The following is a 25,115-nucleotide window of genomic DNA, read 5'->3' as shown; positions in this document are numbered from 1 at the left end:
GATGTCAGGAGTGGGGATTTTTGCTAAAGACTGTACAATGTTCAGCATTATTCATGACTCTTCAGAAACTGAAACACATGGCATATGAGTCCATATGCAGCAAGACCTGGGCAACATTCAGGCTTGAGTTGATAAGTGAAAAGTAAAATTTGTAGATCATAGAATTCCTGCAGTACAGAAAGAGGCCATTCGGCCCATTGAGTCTGCACCGACCACAATCCCACCCAGGCCTAATCCCCATAACCCCATGTATTTATCTTGCTAACTCCCAACACTAGGGGTCAATTTACCATGACCAATCAACTAAACGCGCACATCTTTGAAGTATGGGGGGGAAATGGAGCACCCGGAGGAAATTCACATAGAAATGGGGAGATCATGCAAACTCCACACAAACAGTGACCCAAGCTGGGAATGAAACCTGGGTCCCCGGCGCTGTGATATAGCAGTGCTAACCACTGTGCCTCCGTGCCGCACCTTGGAAAATTCCAGAAGGTAGGCAGAAAGGAATAACTTTCTGGCAGGGTTCAAACTGACCCCTACTCTCCAGCCTACCTAGAGGCGCATTTGGACATGGAAAAGGCCAGAGCAGCTTATCCTTAGACCGAAGAAAGAGAGAGAAAAAGAGAGAGAAAATCAACCCAGGAAGAGAGAGAAAGGCTAAAGGAATGGACCAAAGAATTCGATGAACTGGCAAAAGTTACAAGTATCTGGAAAGTATTTAAGTTTCTAAAAGAATCGGGTGGTTAGGAGTAGAGTTGTTAAAGTTAAAAATTGTGAAGTTTAACTCTTACCCTTGGTGTCTTCAAATAAAGTTGTGACTGTTTCACTGACTGCTGGCTCGAGCGCAGAGTCCAGGTTGCCTTGCCACACATTTGCCAAGCAATGACCACCCCAACAAAAGACAACCTAACCATCTCCACTTGGTATTCAATCACATTACCATCATTCAATCCCCTGCTATCAGCATCGAGAGAATTACCATTTACCAGAAACTGAACTAGACCAACCTTATAAATGCTGTGTCTCCTATGCAGTAAGAAGTCTGGTAGCAAAAGCCACAAGCTTTCGGAGCTTTGCCCCTTCACCAGGTGAGTGGGAGTTCTATTCACAAACAGGGCATATAAAGACACAAACTCAACTTTCAAAATAATGGTTGGAATGTGAGTCTTTATAGGTAACCAAGTCTTAAAGGTACAAACAACGTGAGTGGAGAAAGGGTTAAGCACAGGTTAAAGAGATGTGTATTGTCTCCAGCCAGGACAGTTAGTGAGATTTTGCAAGCCCAGTCAAGTTGTGGGGGTTACAGATAGTATGACATGAACCCAAAATCCTGATTGAGGCCGTCTTCATACGTGCGGAACTTGGCTATCAGTCTCTGCTCAACGACTCTGCGCTGTTGTGTGTTGTGAAGGCTGCCTTGAAGAACGCTTACCTGAAGATCAGAGGCTGAATACCATCGGCTCCAATACAGGTCAGAGGCTGGGAATCCTGTAGTGGGTATTTCACCTCCACATTCCCCAATTTCTGCCATCCATCATCTACAAGGCACAAGTCAGGAGTGTGATGGAATACTCTCTACTTGCCTGGATAAGTACAGCACCAACTACATTCAGCAACTACAAAGCAACCTACTTGATTAACACCATCACCCTCAATATGCAGTCCCTCCATCACTGATGCACAGTTTATCGTTTACAAGGTGCACTGCAGAAATTCACCAAAGCTTCTTCGACAGCACTTTCCAAACCTGCAACCTCTATCATCAAAAGGACAAGGGCAGCAGATGCATGAGAACACCACCATCTGTAAGCTCCCCTCCAAGCTCCAAACCATAGTGACTTGGAATTCTATTACTGGTCTTTCACCATCACTGGTTCGAAAATCTGGAACTCCCACTCTAACAGTACTGTGTGTATATCCATACCACATAAACTGTAGCAGTTCAAGGATGTGACTCATCACTTTCCCAAGTGCAATTAGAGGTGGATAACAAATGATGGCCTTGTCAGCCATAATGTGGAGATGCCAGCATTGGACTGGGGTAAACATAGTGAGAAATCTCACAACACCAGGTTAGAGTCCAACTGGTTTATTTGGTAGTAAACGTCACTAGCTTTTGGAGCGTTGTTCCTTCGTCAGGCGAATGGGGAGAACTCTCTACTTGCCTGGATAAGTAGTGTGAGACTTGTCAGCCATACCCAGATCCTGTGCAAGAATGTACTAAAAAAAAAACCTGTTAATGGAACTGAAAGAAGTCTTGCAACCCCAGGTTAAAGTCCAACAGGTTTATTTGGTAGCACGAGCTTTCAGAGTGCTGCCCCTTCATCGGGTGATGCAGGGGCAGTGATACTTCATGGAACTGAAGACACTATTCTGCTGTGATAATTGGCTCTGGAAACATTAAAATTCAAAATATGCCCAACTGTAATAACAACCCCTTCAAAATATAAAGAATGGAATCTGTTGAAACTGGAAAAGATATAGATCTTTTTTTCCCTACGTTGCATCAGACATTCTGTCAATCAAAGCAGTTCAGGAGGAGTTGGTTGTCTTTTCTTTCTCTAAGTGAAAGCTACTGAGGGCGTTTTCCAATTTGAAAAGATGCTCAATATTCAAATCACTTCAGATCAGTACCCTAGAGATCCCAGTGCTCCCTTCATTTTGAATGCATACAAGCACCAAAATCTCAACACTTAACCATATTGGACAGTGTAATGTTCAACTTATCTTTTCAGGACAGAGCCTGATGATGAATTACTGCAGTTAAAACAGATCTACATTACAAAACATCATCTAACAGTGACTTTCAAAGTTGTCAAAACATTTAACAATACCTTTCAGAATGTTCTTGACTCATCAGCAGACTTCTCCCAGTAGACATAAACTCTCTAAAGAGATTTTTTTTCAGGCCTTCCAAAACGCACTACAGTGCACAGAAGTAGCAGGGTGGAGGATATTCAAATTTGCTACAGTGCTCACAATGGTGGCCCAACCACAGAACGTGTGTTTGTGTGTGTGTGTGTCAGGTCACAACCCAAGTAATTCCAGACCTGTGAAAAGGACACACAAAAATAACGCGGGTTCAGGAAGATACTACTAAATTGAACTGAGTGCAACCCCAGCCCCATTCCCACCTCCCATCACCAGATGAAAGTTGATCCTTTTATATTGTATATCTTTTGTTGATGTGATGTCATTTTTATTCCATGTCCACCCTCAGTTGCATTTTTAATTAGCTTGGAGCAAGGTAGTTGTTGCAGCGTTACTGCGAGCCATAAACCAGGGCCAGAATTCAATGAGGAAGAAGAAAAGACTACATATTTTGTCACTATGAGAAGTAAATGAAACAGGTAGCGGTGGAGAAATTAGGTCTTGTCTTGTTCATTTCTTCACAATGGATAAAATGTTCAACTTTGCGGGGTTATGCCTGATGACAAGTTGACTCATGTCTGATAGCATGTTGCCTCAAGCTTTCCTGGCAGCTACTTTAAACAGTAGTTCACTCTCTTTGCATTTTTGTGGACACTAGGTTGTTACCCACAGCTCAATGAAGTCCAAAGTCAAATTCAGACAAGATTCAGGCTCAAAGCATATGAATTATTTTATTCCTAAAAATGAACATTTTTTAGAGAAACGGGCAGAAAAAGCAAGTCATTTACATAGGGTAAGGGATGTTATAAAGGGGAAATAGTTGGAGAGAATGTGAGAAATACACCCATTTACACAAAGATATTGTCCATTTACTCTCGTTAAAATTGGTCACCTTCAGTGTTGCTACAGCCCAACGTTGCCTTGTGAACTGCAACGCATGTGGTAATTATATATGAGATCTTAATCACCTCTTTGTGAATGCAGGCAGCTATTGGGGAATATAGTCCAAATAATGTCTGGCAACTCGCATAAAATAGAATGATCATCACTATGTAAGGCATCATCTATATTGAAACAAGAGTCAGATTCGAAGCATTAGTGGTGTTCCTTTCTCCACAGATGCTGCCAGAACTACCGAATATTTCCTGCATTTTCTGTTTTTATTTCCTATTTCTACCATCCACTGTACTTTGCTTTTATCATCTGTATCCAAAACAGTTGTTTCACAGAATTCTGATTCCCATTGTAAATCTAATTCTAAACATTATGGATTTTCTTCTTTCCAAAGAAAACCACTGCCTTTTGTGTTCAGCTAAAGGGGCTGATTCTTTGTTGAATTTAGGTCTATTACACACATTGATAAGGACCTATTGCCACCTCAGTCCCAACCCTGGTACTTACCTGAGTAGGCCGGGCAACATTACAGCCAGGCGCAATTGATCTACAGCAAGCTGCCAATGGATGTTCAATTGTTACAAACAAAGAACAAAGAACAACACAGCACAGGAAACAGGCCCTTCGGCCCTACAAGCCCACGCCGTCCATTTTAACATTCAGTGAGTGCCTCATTCCAATCCTTCTTCTACCTACGACTTTTGTCAATGCCTCTTGGACTCCACAATAAAGGGGTACAAATTTAGAGAATTATATGTGCGCCAGATTAAGGGAGGTCTAATTTAGGGACAATTTGTTAACACCAATCAGCCTAAAAGCACGTTTTGTTATCTATAGATTGAAAAATTAAGCACGATGGCACAGTGGTTAGCACTACTGCCTCACAGCATCAGGGACACGGGTTCAATTCCTGGTTTGGGTCACTGTCTGTGTGGAATTTGCACATTCTCCCCGTCTGTGTGGGTTTCTTCCGGGGTGCTCCGGTTTCCTCCCACATTCTGAAAGACATGCTGGTTGGGTGCATTGACCCAAACAGGCCCTGGACTGTGGCGACTAGGGCATTTTCAGAGTAACTTCATTGCAGTGTTAATGTAAGCCTTACTTGTGACTAATAAATATAACTTTAAACTTTATATCGTAGAACTGTTTTCATTCTTCTGGTGATATTGCTCTTTACATGCCATGAACTAATGAATGCACTTTCACACTTTGCTTTTGAATTTATTCCTTCTCAGTGGTGGAAGGCGAACATGAGAAGCTCTGGAGGTCGTTTATTGGGACTTTGTTAGAGTTAAAAATGGTAACAAGTGCAGGAGTGTGCATCATATGTGGTGGGGTGCTGATGCAACATGGAAAACATCCGGAGGTCCTTGCAACTTTTAGTAGAGACATCTGCTCTGCAGCCTATCAGACATGAGAGAGAAATGGAAAATGCTGGAAATGCTCAGCAGGTCTGGCAGCATCTGTGGAGAGAGAAACAGAGCGAACATTTCCAGTCCAATATGTTCTTCTTTGGAATACAGCCTGGACCTCTCATCTTTGGGGTTGGACCCTGACACGGACACACAGCTACCTTGTCCTGCCCTTCTCCTGGTCTAGTGGAACCATAAGGACAATCACCAGACTAGTTGAGCACAAAAGATGGCTCCTTTTTATAATATAGAATCCCTCTGGATGCAGAAGCTCAATATTGTCCAGTAGAAACCCATTTGGTGAGGACCCAATCCATCACCTTAAAGGACTACCACTGCTGCCACCAATACACAACACCAGCAGTATGTGCTCATCTACAAGATGCACTGCAGGAACTAACCAAGGCTCCTTCAACAGCACCTCTCAAACCCACAACTTATAGCATCTAGAAAGACAGTGGCAGCAAAAGCCCTGGGGCCACCACCACTTACAAGTTTCCTCCAAACCACTCACCATTCTGACTGGGAACTATGCCACTTCTTTCACTATTGTTTTGTCAAAATCCGAGAATTCCCTCTCTAACAGCACTGTGTGTGTACCTACACCAGTGGACTGTAGTGGTTCAAGAAGATGGCTCAAAACACTGTCTTTTTAAGAGCAATTAGGAATGGGCACCAAATGCTGGCCTAGTCAGTGATGTCCAGAACCTGTAAAAAAATTTAAAAAGATCAGCAGTTAGGACAGGATCTTTGAAGATAATGCTACTTTAGCAAACATCTGACTCCATTGCCAAGAAAATCTCTCTACAGCTTTAAAAATCCTCTGACAGAGCCTCATGAAGACATATCAGAAACTTAGCTGCAAGTTACCCAAGCTTTCTGAAACATAATTGCAAAGTTTCCAGAATGATTTGCTCAAACTCATCAGTAGACTGTTTTTTATTCACAATTCCATCTTTCCCATTCTCATTTATGACATGTCAGTGTTTGTTTCAAGTATAATCTTAGCTCCAGAAAGACTAGTCCCAGAAGATACCCTGACAAGAATGTTTTACAACAGCATAGTTATCAAAGTCCAACGAGTGAAACTCCTCAAATTGGTGAAGCGCTGCCTATTTTTGAATCGAGGCTAGTTATTGAAATCAAGGACCCTATCACAAGCTGAAGTGGTTCGGTCTCTCAGAAAATAGCAAAATCGAATCCTTGTTCAAAGAGAACACCAACAGATGACAGAGCATGTTGCAAAAGAACCAAGAATTATAAATTCTTTTCATGGGTTTTAGTAACTGATAATTATGTTGCATAACTGCTCTTTGAAGAGTAATTTTCCATTTTGCAAACATGAATTGCAATCTCTAGGTTAAAAGCACCAATCTGACCTCTTGTTAATCCTAAAATTTTAGTGCTGCTTTGCAATCATTTTCTGCATAAATTGGAAGGAGTGGTTTTATTCATCTATTTATCTCCTTTCAACAAAATTATTTGCACTACTGAGCCACCAAGTACTATTATAGAACAAGGTGGAATGATATGCAATCATTAATTAAATGCTACGTTTTACTCGGCTAGAAATTTTCCATCAAGAGTCTGGTTACATCAATAAAAAGAAGAGGAAAATATTCAGCAAGTCAAGACTAGATATTGAAGAGATGTAAGTAAATATTATTCCAGCATTTCAGCACAAGTTCTGAGAAATCACATCTCAAAACAAAAAGGAAACAAGGACAACCTATTCCACGATAAAGAAAGAAATCGCCTGCCCCATTCTTCAGGTCATCACTTGTCATCTTGCCCCTGTCCTAGAGAATCCAGAAAGTGAAAGGATAGTTTAGCTCTGCATGTCATTGGTGGATCCTCATGTGACCACATATATAAATGCTTATTTGCCTCTCAATTTGTGTCAAGTCTATTTATCTCAGCCAGTGAAATTGTACACTGGTTTCAGTGCCTCTACGTCCTTGATAGAGAAAGACAACTGAGTAAGGGATCCCACGCTCAGCAATTAAATAAGCTTCCAATATTTGGGAGAATTGGAATTATAAGCCAAACAAATGGGTAGGTTTGGGCTGGGTAGGAATGGACTGGGCAGGGTCTCAATGTTAAAAAGATCTGCCTTCCAATCCAAATGCACCTCCAACCCACACATACTTCTGGCTTTAACTGAGCTGAAAATGGGGCGGGCAATCAACCCAACCCAAGGATTGGGCCAAAAACAGAAAATGTTGGAAAAACTCAGCAGGGTCTGGCAGCATCTGTAGAGAGAGAATAGAACCAATGTTTCAAGTGTGGATGACCGTTCAGCTCTGACAAAGGGTCATGCAGGCTCAAAATGTTTGCCAGACTTTTACTGTCTTGCCCGCCCGAAGCTCATAAGGTCCTGCACAAGGCCAATAGAGAATGACGTTCTCTGAACCTTGCCAGCCCCAATTCTGAGGCAGGCGAGGTTGTAAAATTCTGGCCATTGGCTCTATTCTTTGTCAGACCCACTGACTTTCTCCAGCATTTTCTGTTTTTTGTTTTTTTTTCCAATTCCAGCATATTCAATATTTTGCCTTCATCCCAGGCTGCAGTTTTAAATATGACAGTGATCTCATTTTTAAGCAGTGTTTGACTGTCTCACTACTGCTGACAGAGGCGGGTTTGCAATGAAACACACCATGTCTAGGCAAAGGGCCCCGACCGTTTGGGAGGTCGTGGGGGGGTGGGGTGTGTGTGTGTGTGTGGGGGCTGTTCTCTGTGCCAGCCGGAGCACTGGGCATCCAATCAGAACCTGATTACTCTGCATTTGCTATGGCAAAGCAATGTAGAGCAAAATCAGACTGTGATTAGTGAGTCTGAAAGAGTGGGACAATGCTGGTCAGAATCATACAAATGGTTAACTTGAGGCACACACGCCTGAGGAATGAAGAGAGGTGACTAGGCAAGGAAAGAGAGAGGGAGATAGAGGCTGCTGAAGTTTTACCATTTTATACAAAAGGAGAGCGGCTTTGCCATTGATACGTGGCAGGCCGGCAACAGCGAGGCGCAAAGCTCCAAAAGCCACCAGGAGATGAGGTCGGCCACCGAGGGGAGCAGCAGGTGAGGAGAGAAGGCAACTCAGCCCATGGTCTGAGAGCCTCCTAGTGATTTTTGTCATCCTTTATTATGGAGCAGTTCTTTCTTTTCACTACTGCTCTGTAGATCATGAGATTATTGCTGCAATTGAGTCCCTTACCTTTAAATATTCTCTTCCTCGGTTGAGCAAAGGCTGTGTTGAATTTTATCGGCGATGTCTGCCCTTGTTGACCATAGGCTCCCAAGCTTTAGAAAGTACTCGATGTTATCCAAGGCATTGTTATGGAGTTTGCTAACTGGGGGTGGCAGTGTTGTGTGGCATGGCAGGTTGGTAGATGAGTTTGTCCTATGGATGTTTACTACAAGGCCCATGTGCCTGCATGCCTCTATGAAGGTGTTGACAATGATTTGGAGCTCATCCTTCGAGTGCGTGAAGACATTGTCTTCGTACTGTGGTTCAGTGACAGAGGATGGGGTCAGGCTCAGACTGGGCCTGAGTTTGAATAGATTCCTGTTTGTTCTGTAATTTAGGTCCGCAGTGGGTGGAGCTTGCTGAAACTGAGATGGAGCTTTGCAGCGAGGAAGATCGGGGGACGTGTTGGTTTGATGATGCAGTCTTTCTTGACTTCAGTTCAAAAGCGAATTGGGTCTGTGGTGGATCCTTTGGTCAGGATCACAGTATCGTGGATCAGGTGGAGAATGGTGATGAGGGTTTGGGGGCAGTAAATCTCACGGTCAACAGTATCAAAAGCCTATGTGGGTCAAAGAAGGCCATGTGTATGGGTTGGTGTTGTTCCCTGAATTTCTCTTTTAAGTGCCACAGAGTGAGGATCATGTCCATTGTGCCCATAAGCGGGTGGAATCTGCAATGCAACTCTGGGAGGAGCCCTTTAGCTCCAACCTACACTCACACCCCATGGATTAGAGGTTCCCTACATTGGGATCCCCTCTTCCACCAACCCTGATTGCCCATTTCAGTATTGATAACTGGGTCCCTACTTAACTGAAGGCCCCTCTGCCAATCAAGGTAGGCATCTGGTAGGGAAACAAACTCTAAAATTACTAACTTCACAGGGTGTGGGAGAACTCCAGATGATGCATTTTCCATGGCTTTCACACTGACCTGCTCCCTTGTCAATGCAAATTCTGTCCTTGATGTCAACTCACATACAAACAAAGCTGATACTTGTGACAGCTACCAGAGGTCATTGAGTGCTTCTGGAGTCACAAATGTTTAGAGATACTGAAAAGTGAGGAGAAAACTTGAAGCAAAAAGTTCAGAAACTAGTCTATTCCCATTGTTAGATCTGAATAGATCCTGTTGTGCCATTGAAAGAGTAAAAGCATTTCCCAATGCAATAAACAGCAACGACCCAATACCAATCAGCTGAAGTAAATAGGATTTTCTGGTGAGTTGTTTGTACAAACATTCTGTGCGTCAATCTGTTGATTTGTGTGCCGACATACAATGGAGGCTACACACTTCAAAACTAATTAGCTGACTGTGAAGAAAATTGGGACTCCAGAGGACACAAAAGGTGTTTGTAAATGCAAATTTTTCCTTGATCAGGAAGTACCTTGACTAATTCCTTCTGTCACTTGTTACTATTAAAACAAAATCGTATGGGTATCATAGCAGTTAGCACCATTGTTACACTATGTGTCATGATAATTTAACTGAACAATTTATGATCAGAAAAAAAAGTGAAGAATGAATGAAGCGTTTCAGGAAGATGCCAAAAGCCCCAGAGTTCTTAAACTGGGAACCAAATTTTTTGCCCATTGGGCGCCTGCACTTGGCAGACCTGGAAATGGACACAAAACACACTTCCAGCCACATTTGGCCCCTGAATGTGATTTCATGCTGGTTGGCCAATTAAGAGCAGGCATCCAAAAACATGCGCTGGGAAAGGCACAGTGCTGCTGGGGAGGGTGGGAAGAGGGCAAATGCCAACAAGAAAGGCTGGTGCTTCTAACGTGTTCCCTCGGCGGAGCTGTTCCAGGGATCCGCAGACCTGGGAAAAATAAATGTGAATGGATGATCGAGGAAAAAGTGTGTCTAGGCAGCACATTCAGGCACAAACTTCTGTCCCCAGACAACCGTTTAAATTTTATTTCAGTCCTGGCAATTCATCCTGCTCTAGTTGAAGCTAAAACGTAAAAGGCGGGCTTTACCAATCAGCCTGCCTGCCAACCATAAAAGCCTACAAGTCATGTAAAATCACGTTAAATTGGTCACTTAATGGGCTAAATTACCTGCTTGATTGTCAGCAAGCGTGTTTCTGACTCTGACAGGTGCTCGCAGACTGAAATATTGCGTAAATGCATAATGATGTCAGGATGCGCGTCTGATGCCTTTCACCTGGGATTTCACACGCTTTTGGGGCAGGTGTGTGCCCATCTTAGCAACGTAAAATTCTGGCCCAGGAATAGTAATTTACATTTTTTTTTTAAATTGTTAGTATGTAACTTGAATTTAATGTTGCAGAGCTGTAAAAGGCTATGGTTGCCAATATAGAAAATGCTAAATCTAATGGCCATTGCCTTTTGAAATTGAAAAGAATGATAACTCATTTTCCATTGCCAGCTATATAAAAAAATACATGGGCCAGTAATTACTGGCACTCATGCTGTCCCACGTCCATAAATGATTCTCCAGGGTATCACCATTCCTGTCAGAATTGCAGTGGGTAACTGTGGAAACTTCCATTGAATTCCAACCCTTGGTATACGTGCCCGGCTGTCATTTTTAAATGTAATTCACCCTGCTAGCTGATTTCTCTGGTTGCAGATCATACATAATACATGGGGATATGTCAGGATGATTTCAAAGGAATTGTTATTTCTAGAAAGGATTCTTCAGACATTTGTCTGTTAAAGTGTCAGCCTACTCAATTTGTCCAGATGTTAGCTTGGCACCTGGCTTAGGTAGAAAGACAGACAGGCTGCCGGATGTCTTAAGCTCTACTCTAAGGAGTTAGTGGTATTTGTGCTGATATTGTTTTGAGTTCCTTTTGTCCAGGAAATCAACAAAAAAATGCAGTCATGATTTAGCAGAAAGAGGATGGGAGATTCTTTGTCTATTTGGCAGAGGGAGCTTAGTCGGGGCAACCTGACATGAACTCGATACTTGACAGCTTTTACCCAATGCGAAGTCATTTTGACACCATCAGGGAACAAGCAGACCAAGAGATTTCTTTACTGATCTACAGAGAACTGTCAGAGCAGGGACCTCGTTTTAAGGTTCAGGTTTAAAATGATCATTAGTGCGACAAAGCATCTCCATCATTTTCCATATCCCGATAGTATATGTAATTATGATAATTTTATTGCTCATTCATGTGCATTTATTCATTACCTTTCAAAAAATATTCTAACATCTCATAGCTTAAACCATGATCTGATATGATTTATTTATTTATACATAACTTTAAGAGGATTTCTTCAAACTTGCCACCAAAGATACAGCAGCTAGATGCAAAAAAAAAACACAAGAGACTTCCCAGCTAAAATAAACAGCTATCTTCTGCCATGAAAATCTGGGGTGTGATCTTATCGGCTGTTCACGCCACCCTCCTGCTGCAGCGAGGTTGGAGAATTTGGAAGCCAACCAAATCTCTGTTAACAGCAATGGGATGGGGAAATGCTACTGGCCTGAGTGGCCCTAACATTCTGGCCATGGTTCTTATGAAGCGACAGTGCTCAGACAGTGCTCAGTTGAGAGGGGAAGTCCCCTGACTGTAGATCCTATGAAAGGGGTCTGGCCTCCTTCTAATTGGATCTCAATTCCCATCCTCCATGTCCCATGAAGCAACTTGTGGCTGAGGAGAAGGCAACGGGTGCAGTTGGCATTGCTGCTCTTCTTTTTCCCCTTCAGCAGTCCAAGGCAGAGCTGCATTAGTTGATGACGGCTGATGTCAGGAACTCAACAATGTTCATCGGCAGCACCTTGCAAACTCACAACTCTTACCATCTAGATGGACGGGCCAGCAGATACCTGGAAATATCAGCACCTGGAGGTTCCCCTCCAAGTCACACCCCATCTTGACTTGTAAATATATCACTTTTCCTTCACTGTTGCTGTGTACAAATCTTGGAACTACCTCCCTAACAGGATGTGAGTGTACCTGTACTATGTGGACTTCAGCAGTTCAAGGAGGCAGCTCACCACCACCTTCTCAAGAAGTGTTCGGAATGCTGGCCTAGATTCCCTTGCATGATTTTTTTTAAAGTTCAGACCAAGTTAGGTCATTAAGTTACCATAGTCCTAGATGAATATAGGCTACTATCCCCTTTGAGGAGGGGAGAACTGGCTGGTGGTGATTTAATCTGAGGATTAAATCTGAAACTTTTTTTTAAATTCATTCATGGGACTTGGATGTCACTGGTTGGCCAGCATTTATTGCCCATCCCTAGTTACCCTTGAGAAGGCGGTATCTTCCTGAACAGCTGAGAGGTTTACTAGGCCAGAGGACAATTGAGAGTCAACCCCATTGCTGTAGCTCTGGAGTCACATGTAGTCCAGATCTGGTAAGGGTGGCAGATTTCCTTCCCTAAAGGGACATGAGTGAACCAGATGGGTTTTTCTGACAATTGACAATGGTTTCATGGTCATCAGTAGATTCTTAATTTCAGATTTTTTTTAAACAGAATTCAAATTCCACTTCTGCTGTGGTGGGATTCAAACCCAGGCCCGAAAACATTGGTTGAGTTTCTGGATTAATAGTCTAGTGGTAATACCCCCAGACCGTTGCCTCCCCATAAATTGCCCCATTTTAATTTACCTGACAACTTCACAGTTCCCTGCTCACCTGCAAATCTGTCCGGGTTAAAGTTGAATGGGAAAATGTGTTCCCAACCGAAGGCTAATTTTTGGGTCTTTACCCCCTTGTTTGTACTTAAACCGACTTTACCTTAGCAGTTAAAATTATTTTTGTGTATTTTACTAGGAAGGCAGCTAGCTGCAAGGTAGTTATCTAATGCCACTGCCATTTCCTTATACCCCCTTATGATTACTCCCATCCCTGCCTGTAAGGAAGCCACATCTACTTTTGCTAAACCTTTCCCTTTACATACCTATGGAAACGCTTACAATTTGTTTGTATGTGCCTTACTAGTTTACTGATACTCTATTTCTGTTTTCCCATCCTTTTGTAAAGTCTAAATTCTTCTCAATTCTCAGATTACTGTTTTTCTGGAACATAAACCTCTTTCTTTAATCTTACATGGTCATGAACTTTACTTGTTGATCACGATTGATCCACTTTTCCCATGGGATTTTTATTCTTTAAGGGAATGTATATCATTGCAAATTATGAATTAATCATTTAAACATTTCCTACTCCATATCTAACTGACATATCTTTTAAACTAATTTCCCAATCTGGCAATTCACCTCTCATATTAATTTAGATGCTTTATTCAGATTTAAGACGCTAGTTTGGAATTAATTAAATTACGCTCAAGCTCAACGTAAAATTGTGATCACTATTCCCTAGAGGCTCATTTACCACAAAGTTATTAATTAATTTTTTCTCATTGCACGCCATTAATCAAAAATAAACTGTTCCCTAATCAGCTCCTCATCACACTGATAAGAAAATCATCTTGTACAAAATTCCATGAATGTGTTCTGCACACAATTATTGCAAACTTGATTTGCCTTGTCTATATTAAAGTCCCTTGAGATTTCTCTGCTGCCTTTGTTATACAAAACTGTGCTTTCTTGATTTAGAACAAAGAAAGAACAAAGAAAAGTATAGCACTGGAACAGGCCCTTTGGCCCTCTAAGCCTGAGCCAATCATGATGCCCTAACTAAACTAAACAAAAAAATTTCTGCTCCTACTCAGTCCATATCCATCTATTTCCTCCCTATTCACATACCCACCCAGATTTATACCCTATCTGACACTATAAATATTGTTAGGGGGGTGTAGTGTAAAGGGTTAACATCAGAAGCAGATGATTTTGCTAATCTTACATTACATTGCATGATTGAGTATCAGAGATCTGGAAAGAGGGAAAGTTCCAGTCTTGCACAAAGCTCCCAATATGTACATAGTAGCTGTCAATAAAGAACAATTGTTTTAATAAATTAGTTTTGAGCAACTTACTTTGGAAGACTAGACAAGCCTCAAAGAACCCCAGCTAGAACCCAAACATGCGACAAAAGAAAGTGGAAGCTATAAACTGCTCACACTTGATGTCTTTACCTCTGAGCCAGAAGGTCTGGATTCAAGTCCCACCCCAGGGTCCAGTGGCTATAAAAAAAAAGGTGTGTTTATAATGTGGTCAAATAAGTTGATTATCAACCTGTAAATCCTTCTGAAATGCTTATGGCACACAGTAAGATTGGAAGGCTTTCCAGTGTTTTCCACCTCTGGTTGGTGCTTAGCTTCTTGGTAACTGATCCAACATCCTGATTTTCCTGAAGTGCCTTTATCCCAAATTTATTACCAGAGCTACCGATCCACTGCATTCCGCCCACCACTCATTTCCATTTTGCCTATCTCCGGGAAGTTTCAGTTTCCAATTTTTATCTGCAACCATGGACTCTATTTTACCGTTTTAATTCTAAGTGCTGGGTGGACTTGAAACTGGGTGTGTTTCAGATCCAACTTTTAGACTCATCTAAGGCACCCCAATATACACCCTGGCTGAAAAAATATCAGCAATTCTGAATCGCATTGCAAAAGCACATGGGCGAGTTTAACGCACCTGAAACCCTGCAGCTCCAAATCGGTGCCTCCAACTGCGCATACACAGAAAAAAAATGATAGAATGCTGCCCCCCTACCACATTGCTCACAGGCCGGATGATGCCTCCCCCTGACCCCCACAGACATTGCCCTACCCCCACAACATTACTGACCCCCTTAACACCCCGTCCCCTCCACCACTCAGACCGATCATGGGCCCCTCCCCCCCTTCCTCCTCACGGATCCCAGGCAGAATGACAGGGGACCTCCCTTCCCCCTCACTGATCTCAGGCAGAGTGGCAGTAGATCCCGTCTCCCTCCTCACAGATCTCAGGCAGAGTGACAGTGGACCCCCTTCCCCCTCACTGATCTTATGCAGAGTGACAGTGGAACCCCTCCCACACAAATCTCAAGCAGAGAGCCGTTGGACATTACACACTTATTTCCTCACTAACTGGAGCGCCCAAATTGGACTTTTGTGGAGCATGTCTGTTTTGGATTCTGGATAGGCGAACACGGTGATAAAGAGGGAAGTGCTGGGAAGGTTGGGTGTGCAGCCTATTAAATCAATTTAAATGCATGCAAATATATTTAAATACATGCAAATGCATTTGAATGGCCGTTGTGCCCATTTTGGGCGCTCCACCCCGATTGTGACCATTTTCAGGCCTTGGTAAAGGGGGAACTGGCGCGGATCGTGCTACTCGCTTCACGCCCAACTTTACCAAGTTTTCCCGCCGGCTTGATGGTAGAATCAGGCCTCATGCCTCTGTATTGTCCATTAGAGCATTAATTTAATCTGATATTAATTAATCTATAATATTTTTAGCTTTGTCATTTTTTTCTATTTTTGTCTGATCTTTCTTTGAAGCTGAAGGAAATATACTTGTCGAAAGGAACGCATAGTTACTTGTACATTCGATTTCTTTTTCATTACTGTTACTCCAGTTGATATGAAACCATTTCATTTGTGAAATCGAAGCCAAAAATGTTTCACTGGAGCTGAGAAGAATCAGGTTTCGCAGGAGGATTTTCATGCAGCTGTAGATTGTTGTATTCATTGCTCCAATAATATCCATGAATTTTTTACCATAGGAAGAGCAGATTATTAAAATGACAACTACTCCAGCTGGATCTGCAACAAGGATGAGGGAAGGATTCGCTGCATCTGTGTAAGAGGCAAACATGTGTCTTCGAGCAAGAACAGGTTCTACGTGCACACTATCTAAAACTCAGTCACATTTTTCACTTTCAGCTGAGTACATGTCAATGTTTTTTTCCCATTCCAAATCCTTAGACATAGCTTTGATACAGTCAAAGGTAATCACGAACCAAAAAGAATTGAAACAGCAATGGGTTCTCACCAACAAGTTGTTCACCTGCATCTTTGTCATGGCTTCTACATTTTTTTTCATATCTTTATATAGAAATATACATATACGTTGTTATGGTTCAGGTTAGAAACTTCAAAATATTTCATGAAGCCCACCTGAATCATAAGTTTTGCATCTTGAATTGCTTCATTGGAAGTGTGATTCAAAAGACCCAGTAGAGAGCTTTTATCAAACAAAGTTCATTTTAGAATATAGTTAACATGTATAGTAAGAAAATGAGCAAGAACTTTTATAAATTACAAACAAGAAACAAAATAACCACTATAATGTATAACACTTAATGAATATCTCTAATATGTTCCAATTAAAACCAAAACCCATGGACAACAAAAAACCCTTTTCACAGGTTTAACACAGCACAGACTAATGCCCACTTGGGTCTGGGATCGATTACTTTCCTTATGAAGCTGCAGTCAAATACTCCGGGTTCTCAGAACAGTTTGAAAAGAGGGCAGGTTTCTAAGACAACTAAGAGACTCTGTCCAGCCATCAAAATGGTAGACTTCCACCCTTCATGAAAGCAAGATCTTATTTTCAGCTAACTAACAGAATTTCCAAAAAATACATGTAGGGAAAGAGAGGGACTTGATGCTTTTAACACTGCATCTCACAAACTGAAGCTAAAAATGAAATTCCTCTCCCCCGAGCTGCCCACAAGTTTTTTTTTCAATTTCTCCTCCCGCCAATGACATCACCTAAAGCTAAAAGGTGCAGAGATCATGATTTTAAAATCATCTCTTAAAGGAACACTCATGTTACAATATAAATATAAATACTTGACATTTTTCACAATGAAAATTGCAAAGGAAAGTAAAGAGGGAATCAATCACACTTGTTTCGGAAAGAAAATCAATGAAATTGAAAGGGATCTAGTTCAGATAAACTGAGAAGAAAATAGATGACAAGCAAGAAACTACATAAAGAATGGGAAACATTCAAAAGGGAAGTGTATAGGAACAGATTTTTCCCAGTAATGAAATAACGATATTGCTACTTATGCTGAGTTAATTGGATAAAGAAATATTTCAAACTTGTTCATTTATTTATGGTTGCTTTCTCCATATTGTTGATATTGACACAGAAATTTGTTGCAGAGTAGTCATTTACCAATCTGATGCACTCAGATTCCTGCACTGCTTCCTGCAAATCTTCCTATCCCAATGGAAGGCCAGACTGTTCCCTTAGGCACTAGCTTGACCAACTTGCTCTTAAAAGTATAATTTTAGGCCAACTACACCGCATTGAGTTTGAAGGTTGAATATTTGTTGCCCATCCTAATTCCCATGGGGAAATTAGCAGTGAACCATCTTTTTGAACAATCACAGCCTCCAGGTTAGCGCGCCCAAAGGACAGTTTGTTGGAGATTTGACCTAGCAACAACGAATAATAGTGATATAGTTCCAAGTCAGGATGAAGCAAGACTTGGACAGGATACTGCTGGTGATGGTGTACTAATGTGTCTCCTGCCTTGTCCCTCTGGATTAATTATATGTTGTGGGTTTCAAAGTGCTATTGAAAGAGCCCTGGTGAGTTACTGCATGGTATCTTGAAGATGTCATACATTCCTCCAACTGTGCATCGCTGATGGAAAGAATGAATCTTTAAGGTGATGGAAATGGTGTCAATCAAGTGGGCTGCTTTGTCCTGGCTGTATCTTGAATGTTGATGAAGATGCACTCATCCAGACAAGTGAAAAATATTCCATCAAATTCCTGACTTGTGCATTGTAGATGTTCAGCAGTGTTTGGGAGTCAGGAAGTGATTCCCATGCCCCTGATTTGCTCTTTTAGATGGAATACTTCCATAAATGGCCCAATTCAATTTCTGGTCAACGGTAAGACACGAGGGAGCCCTGTGGCACATTGATAGTGTTCTTAATTCTGGATCAGAAGTGTTAGATTAACGTCACACTCTGGAACTTAATGACCACCCGACGTCAATGGTGATGAAGTGGAAGTGATTGTGAGGTTCATGTTTCTAGGTGTCCAGGCCACCAACCACCTGTCCTGGTCCCTCCATGACGAGAAAGCCCACCAGAACTTCTACCTTCTCAGGAGGCTAAAGAAATTCAGCAGTCCACTACGATTTTCACCAATTTTTACAAATGCAACATAGAAAGCATCCTTTCTGGATACATCACAGCTTGGTATGGCTCCTGTTCTGATCAAGACCACACAAAACCTCAAAGGGTCATGAATGAAGCCCAGTCTAACTCTCAAACCAGCCCCTCATCCACTGATTCTGTTTACACTTCCTGCTGCCTTGGAAAAGCAGCATGCATGGACAAAGACTCCACGGACTCTGGACATACTCTATTCCAGCTCATTCCATTGAGCAAAAGGTACAAATGGCTAAGATCATGTACCAACTGACTCAAGAACAGTTTCCCCTTTCCTGCTACCATCAGACCTACCATACATTAAGTTGATCTTTCTCTGCACCCTAGCAATGACTTTAACACTACATCCTTTACCCTCTCCTTTCGTCCTTCCCCCTGTACTCTATGCACAGTGTGTTAGGTCGGTATAGTGTGCAAGAAACAATACATTTCACTGTATCTCAATACATGTGACAATAATAGACCAAATCAAAAAATGGCCATGCAAGGTACATTCATCATGAGGCCAAACAGTTTGATTATCAATCTGCAAATTCTTCTAATATACCCATGGAAAGCAGTAAGAGTGGTAGAGTCTCATGATTAGCCGAAACCTGCAGAAGGCAACAATAAATCACTGTAGTACCTTGTCAAGCTTAACCACACCAAATCATGGAAGTCCACAGTCACCAAAACCTTTTTAGGGTATCGTACCTGAAATAAGAGAAAGATACCAGGAGTTGGGGAAATCAGTGATGATAATTCTATGAATACATCCTGCAGTGAATTTCTAGGATTGAGATAATGGGATAAATAGTACAACTATTTTCCTGAAACCAATGGAGAGGATTTCCTGGAGACATCAATTTTGTTAGTGCTCTTGCATGCCACGTGAGTAAAATGTTGCCTTGATGTCAAGGGTGGTCACTCTCACTTATACATCCAAATATTGCTGCCATTTACGCTGATGGGATCTTGCAGTCATGATAACAGCGTACCCTCATGGTGGGTTTCATGACAGGAAGGGTACATTCAATGGGAAACCCCTTTGTTATTTGTTCATGTGATGTGGGCATCATTGGCTGAACTAGCATTTATTGTCCATCCCCAATTGTCCTGGAACTGATTAGCCTGTCAGGCCATTTCAGAGTCAACCACAATGCTGTGGCTCTGGAGTCACATGTAGGCTAGACCAGGTAAGATGGCAGATTTCCTTCCCTAAAGGACATTAGTGAACCAGATGGGTTTTTTTTGACAATAGACAATGGTTTCATGGTCGTCAGTAGATTCTTAATTCCAGATTTTTTTAAAAAATTGAATTTGAATTCCACCATCTGCCATGGCGGAATTCAAACCCGATGTCCTAGAACGCTACCTGAGTTTCGGGATTAATAGTCTAGTGATAATACCACAAGGCCAACACCTCCCCTTAACAACAGCAGAACCATAAGATCCCAACACCAATGAAGTGTGCCATCTCCTGCTGCAGCAAAACGCACTGTGGCAAGGGAGAAAAACCCCGCCCATAGAGTATATGCTACATTTCTGAATGTGTTCAAGGTTGTGGCACAATCCTAGGGTACTACAGAATGTAAGTTTGTCTCAGTTTTATTCTCATGGTCATAGAATGATAGAACATTTATGAGATAGAAAGTGTCATTCTTGGCTCTGGCTATACCTTCTCCCTAGAAGAACCATGATCCTCACCAGTTTCTGGAGGAGAATGCAGGTTGGTGAGGAGATGCACTCAGGGGATTTCTGTACTATCTGCCTGGTCCTCCTTGACTGTCGAGGGATCACCCATTCCCTCTCACCTTGCTTCTTCTTAAGATTTGGGTGACTATGTCCAGAAACGTGCTATCCACAAAAACTCTCAGCCCAATGGACGTCCAATAGTCTCACCAACTGTTACCCAAGCTCTGAAGTCAAAGCTTGAGCTGCTCCAGCTGCATGTGATTGTCCAGGACACAGAAAGCATCTTGGGTATTCCACTGATTGGCCCAGCCATGTCTCTACTTATTAGGCTACTAACCAAATTAACAGAAACTAAATTAAGACTATAACTAACATTTATTAGCTATTCACCAGTCATTCCTTCTTATGGTGACATCAGCTCCATATTTCTACCACTCTTGCTGAACCTTGTTTTCTTTTACCTCTGGGTCTCTCTGATTTGCCAGTTAATTAATCACTTGCTAAGAATGCTAAACAAAACCAAAATGACAGATGATCCTGAAAGATATCTGGTCATGGTAAAACCAGAAGCAAAATGTGTGCCAAGACCAACTCCCACTCCTCCAGGCTTGGTCTCTAGATTTTTAGTATCTTGCTCCACTCCCTTTCCTTTGCATCCAAACTCCAAACCCAAGGTGTGCTCTTAGAATATACAAATAACACAGTGTCAGCTCACATTCACCTCTCATTTCAGTTGTGCAGCATTGCAATCATTGCCACATTCTCTGGTTCATTCTGTCCTATGGGGAAGTCTATTTACTCTGCTGCTGAATAAACTATCAATTTATCCAATAATCCACTCTCATTGAAACCTCCAAAATCCCAAAGCTGTTTAATAGGATTGATGTTGGGAAATAGTTTTCACTGGTCAGGAATCTAAATTACAGGGCTCGGTCTCAGGATCAGAGTCAAATTATTTCAGAGTGAGATGAGGAGAAATGACCAGTGGCACAGTGGTTAGCACTGTTGCCTCACAGCACCAAGCACCAGGGTTCAATTCTGGCCTTGGATCACTATGTGGAGTTTGCATATTCTCCCTGTGTCTGCATGGTTTCCTCCCATGGTCCAAAGATGTGCAGGTCAGGTTGATTGGCCAAGCTAAATTGCCCCTTAGTGTCAGGGGGATTAGTAGGGTAAATACACTGGGTCAAGTTGATAGGGCCTGGGTGGGATTATGATTGGTGTAGAGTTGGAGGGCCGAATGGCCTCCTTCTGCACAATAAGGATTCTATGATTATATGAAAGAGTTGTGAATCTTCAGAATCTCTATTCCAGAGGGTTGTGAATGCTGCTTCATTGAATATATTTAAGGCTGGGATAGACTGATTTTGGGTCTGTCAGACAATTAAGGGATTTGAGGAGCAGACAGGAAAATGGAGTTGAAGCCAAAGAGCAGACATGATTGTATTGAGTGACAGAGCAGTGTTGGGCCTCGTGGTCTACTTCTGCTCCTACTTCTTGAATTCTTGTGTTCCATTAGCATTGCTTTTTGAACATTTAACCTCACATTTGCTTCTTCCTTGTCAATGTAGAAGAACAAAGGAGTCATCTAATGAGACATATTAATCAACATGCTAATTAATGCTGCTAATCAGAGCTTAATGTTAGCACTGAGGTAGCAGGATGAGGATTGCACAATCCACTGAACATCACTACATCTTCAAAGAAATCTAATTTTTGCCTCCAGTGAAGGGAATTATTTCTTCTTTAGGGTGCTGACTTGCTTCTTATCTTTGTTGCTCACTCACACACACACACTTTTAAATGAGTTATATATGGTAAAATGTTCTCTCATGAGTTGCAGCCAGACATTTAGTCTGTCAAGTATGAACTCTATCAGAACCCACATGAATATTTATGAACAATCTGTTATAAGTCAACGATAACGTTTATTTTTAGGGAAAAAAAGATAGTGTGTCATACTCCTTCATTTAAAGAATTGCATTCTCAGGCAAAAATAGTTGAACAAAATGGTCATTAAGCAAATCTGGTTGCATGTAGTCATAATTTTGACAGCATAGTAAACTACAATCAATCCCATTTTTAATTAAAATAGATGGTTCTCAGTGAGCAGTGTAGAATGAAGTATTCCAATACAATTTAGTTACCGAATCCACAAGCAACACAAACATGTGTCATAATTGTGTTCAGATCATTAAGGAATATTATCCAAATTCCGCAGTGGTTTATATACATTTTTTTTGATTTGTTGGAAATATTACTTTAACATTACAGTTGCTTCTTGGTTTGTGTGGAGCTGAAATAGTTTCTGACATTACTGAGTGACGCAGGTCTTGTGGTGCAGTGATAATGCCTTTACCACTGGAGCAGAAACTCCAGATTCAAGTCCAATGCCAGGTTTTGTTGGCTCCGGAAGATACACATAATATGATTCAATGTGCTGATAGACAGCTTGGAAATCCTTACACAATTTCCCCCGCAATTCCCCAAAGGGAAGAAGTATGGGTTTGAAGGCATGCAAAAAAAAACTGAGTGATATGCTGAACTTTAAAGCTCATCTTTGCAAACCAGCTCTGATATGTTGATAGACCACCAATGGTTCTCTATTGTTATAGTTATTGAATACTATATAACCATTCCACAGGTTCTGGAATGTGGGATTGAAGTTTGAGGGGAGATTGAGTTGGTTAGGATTGTATTCGCTGGAATTCAGAAGAATGACATCCCTGTCCTGGTTCCCCCCCCATGTCAACTCTACAGTTAAGAAAGCCCAACAATGCCTCTACTTTCACAGAAGACAATGGAAATTTGGCATGTCAGCTACAACTCTCACCAACTTTTACTGATGCACCATGGGAAGCACTCTTTCTGGTTGTATCACAGCTTGGTATGGCCTCTGCTCTGTCCAAGACTGCAAGGAACCACAAAATGTCATGAATGTAGCCCAGTCCACCATGCAAACCAACCTCCCATCCATTGACTCTGTCTACACTTCTGGCAAAGCAGCCAGCATAATTAAGGACCCTGCACATCCCGGACATCCTCTCTTCCACTTTTTTCCGTCAACAAAAGTCTGAGGTCACGTACCAACTGACTCAAGAACAGCTTCTTCCCTGCTGCTCTCACACTTTTGAATGGACCGACCTTGCATTAAGTTGATCTTTCTCTACAGCCTAGCCATGACAATAACCCTACATTCTGCACTGTCTTGTTTCCTTCTCTATGAACAACATGCTTTGTCTGTATAGCACACAAGAAGCAATACTATTCACTGTATGTTAATACATATGACAACAATAAATCAAATCAAAATTAAAAATGGACTTTTCTGCACTTTAGGTATTTTATGTTAACGTGGTATCAAATTTTTGTATTTTTGTTAATAAATATTTTCCATTAAACTACAAAATTCTACTAATGCTAAACATTTAGATATGAAATTATGCAAATACTTTATTGAAACATAGAACAATTAAATATGAGATTTATAAATAAAGTTAGCAAGGCAGAAGAATGCTAATGATCCACAATTTAGATTTTCCACAGTCCAAAACATGAACTCTCCTTTGATCGATCTCATGCTGGAATCCAAATCATGGTTCAAGAAGTTCTGACCATATTCTAAATTAAATCACACAAATGCTTATAAGCATGCCACACATATTAAAAAGAAACATAACAATACAATGCATATTTAGGATGACACAGTGGTTATTACTGCTGACTCACAGATCCAGGTTCCTGGGTTCAATTCCAGCCCTGGGTGACTGTCTATGTGGAATTTGCACATTCTCCCCGTGACTGCGTGGATTTCCTCCGGGTGCTCCGGTTTCCTCCCACAGTCCAGAGACACGCAGATTAGGTGGACTGCCCTTGCTAAATTGGCTGTTGGTGTCAGGGGTATGAGCAACATAAATTCATGGGGCTACTGGGAAAAGGCCTGGCTGGAATTGTTGTTGGTGCAGGCTCGATGGGCTGAATGGCCTCCTTCTGCACTGAAGGGATTCGATGGACGGGATATTCTGGTCACATTCATCCTGAAGCTGGAAAATTCTGCCTGAGGTCAACGAACCTTTCCATGGTCTGCCCCTCGCCCGCTACAATTCCTGCGGCTAGTGGAATGGGAAAATTCATCCCTATGATTCTATGACTTTGAATCATACTTTCACAAATTTAAAACAAATAAAACATTTGTTTACTCAAACATATTAAATAACACTCATTAAAATAAATTTTAAAAGTACAGTATGAGTGATCCAATAACAGTAGTATTAACTACTTAAAAGAAATAGCAAAAAAAAAAATACAAATACATACCTTTTATAAGAGTACAGGTCCCATTTTCACTGCAAAACAGCCTTTTGGAACCTGGACCCCAATGGGCATTCCCAGGCTTTTTCCTTATCCCTGCGTCACAAGGGAGCATGGTTAAGAATCTCTTGCTGGGGCCTCGTGAGATGTCTGTGCTGAGGGTCCTAGTACCAATCAGGAGTTTCAGCAGCACTGCTCAGGAAACGTAAAAGTATGCAAATTGATTTCCATTTTTGACAGATATTTCCATCGGAAATTACAGTCCAGTGTTTCTCCTTGTAGGAGAATCTAGAACCAGGAGTCACTGTTATAAAATAAGTGGTTGCCTATTCAAGAGAGGCATTTTTTTTCTCTCAGAGGAAAGTGAGACGTTAGAACTCTGTTCCTAAAAAGGCGGTGGAAGCAGAATCTTTGAATAGTTCTAAGGCAAAGATGGATAGATTATCGATAAGCTTAAAAGGTTATCCGGGGTTGGTGGGAATGTGGAGACGGGGTTACAATCAGATCAGCCATGATTGTATCGAATGGTGGAGCAAACTCAAGGGATCTATTCCGGCTGTGAATTCACATGTTTCTATGCAACTTTTTCAGATTAGAGAAAATTTTATCATGGTGGCCTCCAGGCTTCAGTGTTAAGGAAACTGCTCTTCTTGGTATATATTATCCAGCCTTCAGTATACATGGC

The sequence above is a fragment of the Carcharhinus amblyrhynchos genome, chromosome 16 (assembly GCF_965287045.1).
Source record: "Carcharhinus amblyrhynchos chromosome 16, sCarAmb.v2.hapA, whole genome shotgun sequence".
Classification (NCBI taxonomy): Eukaryota; Metazoa; Chordata; class Chondrichthyes; order Carcharhiniformes; family Carcharhinidae; genus Carcharhinus; species Carcharhinus amblyrhynchos.
This window is presented reverse-complemented; position numbering follows the sequence as displayed.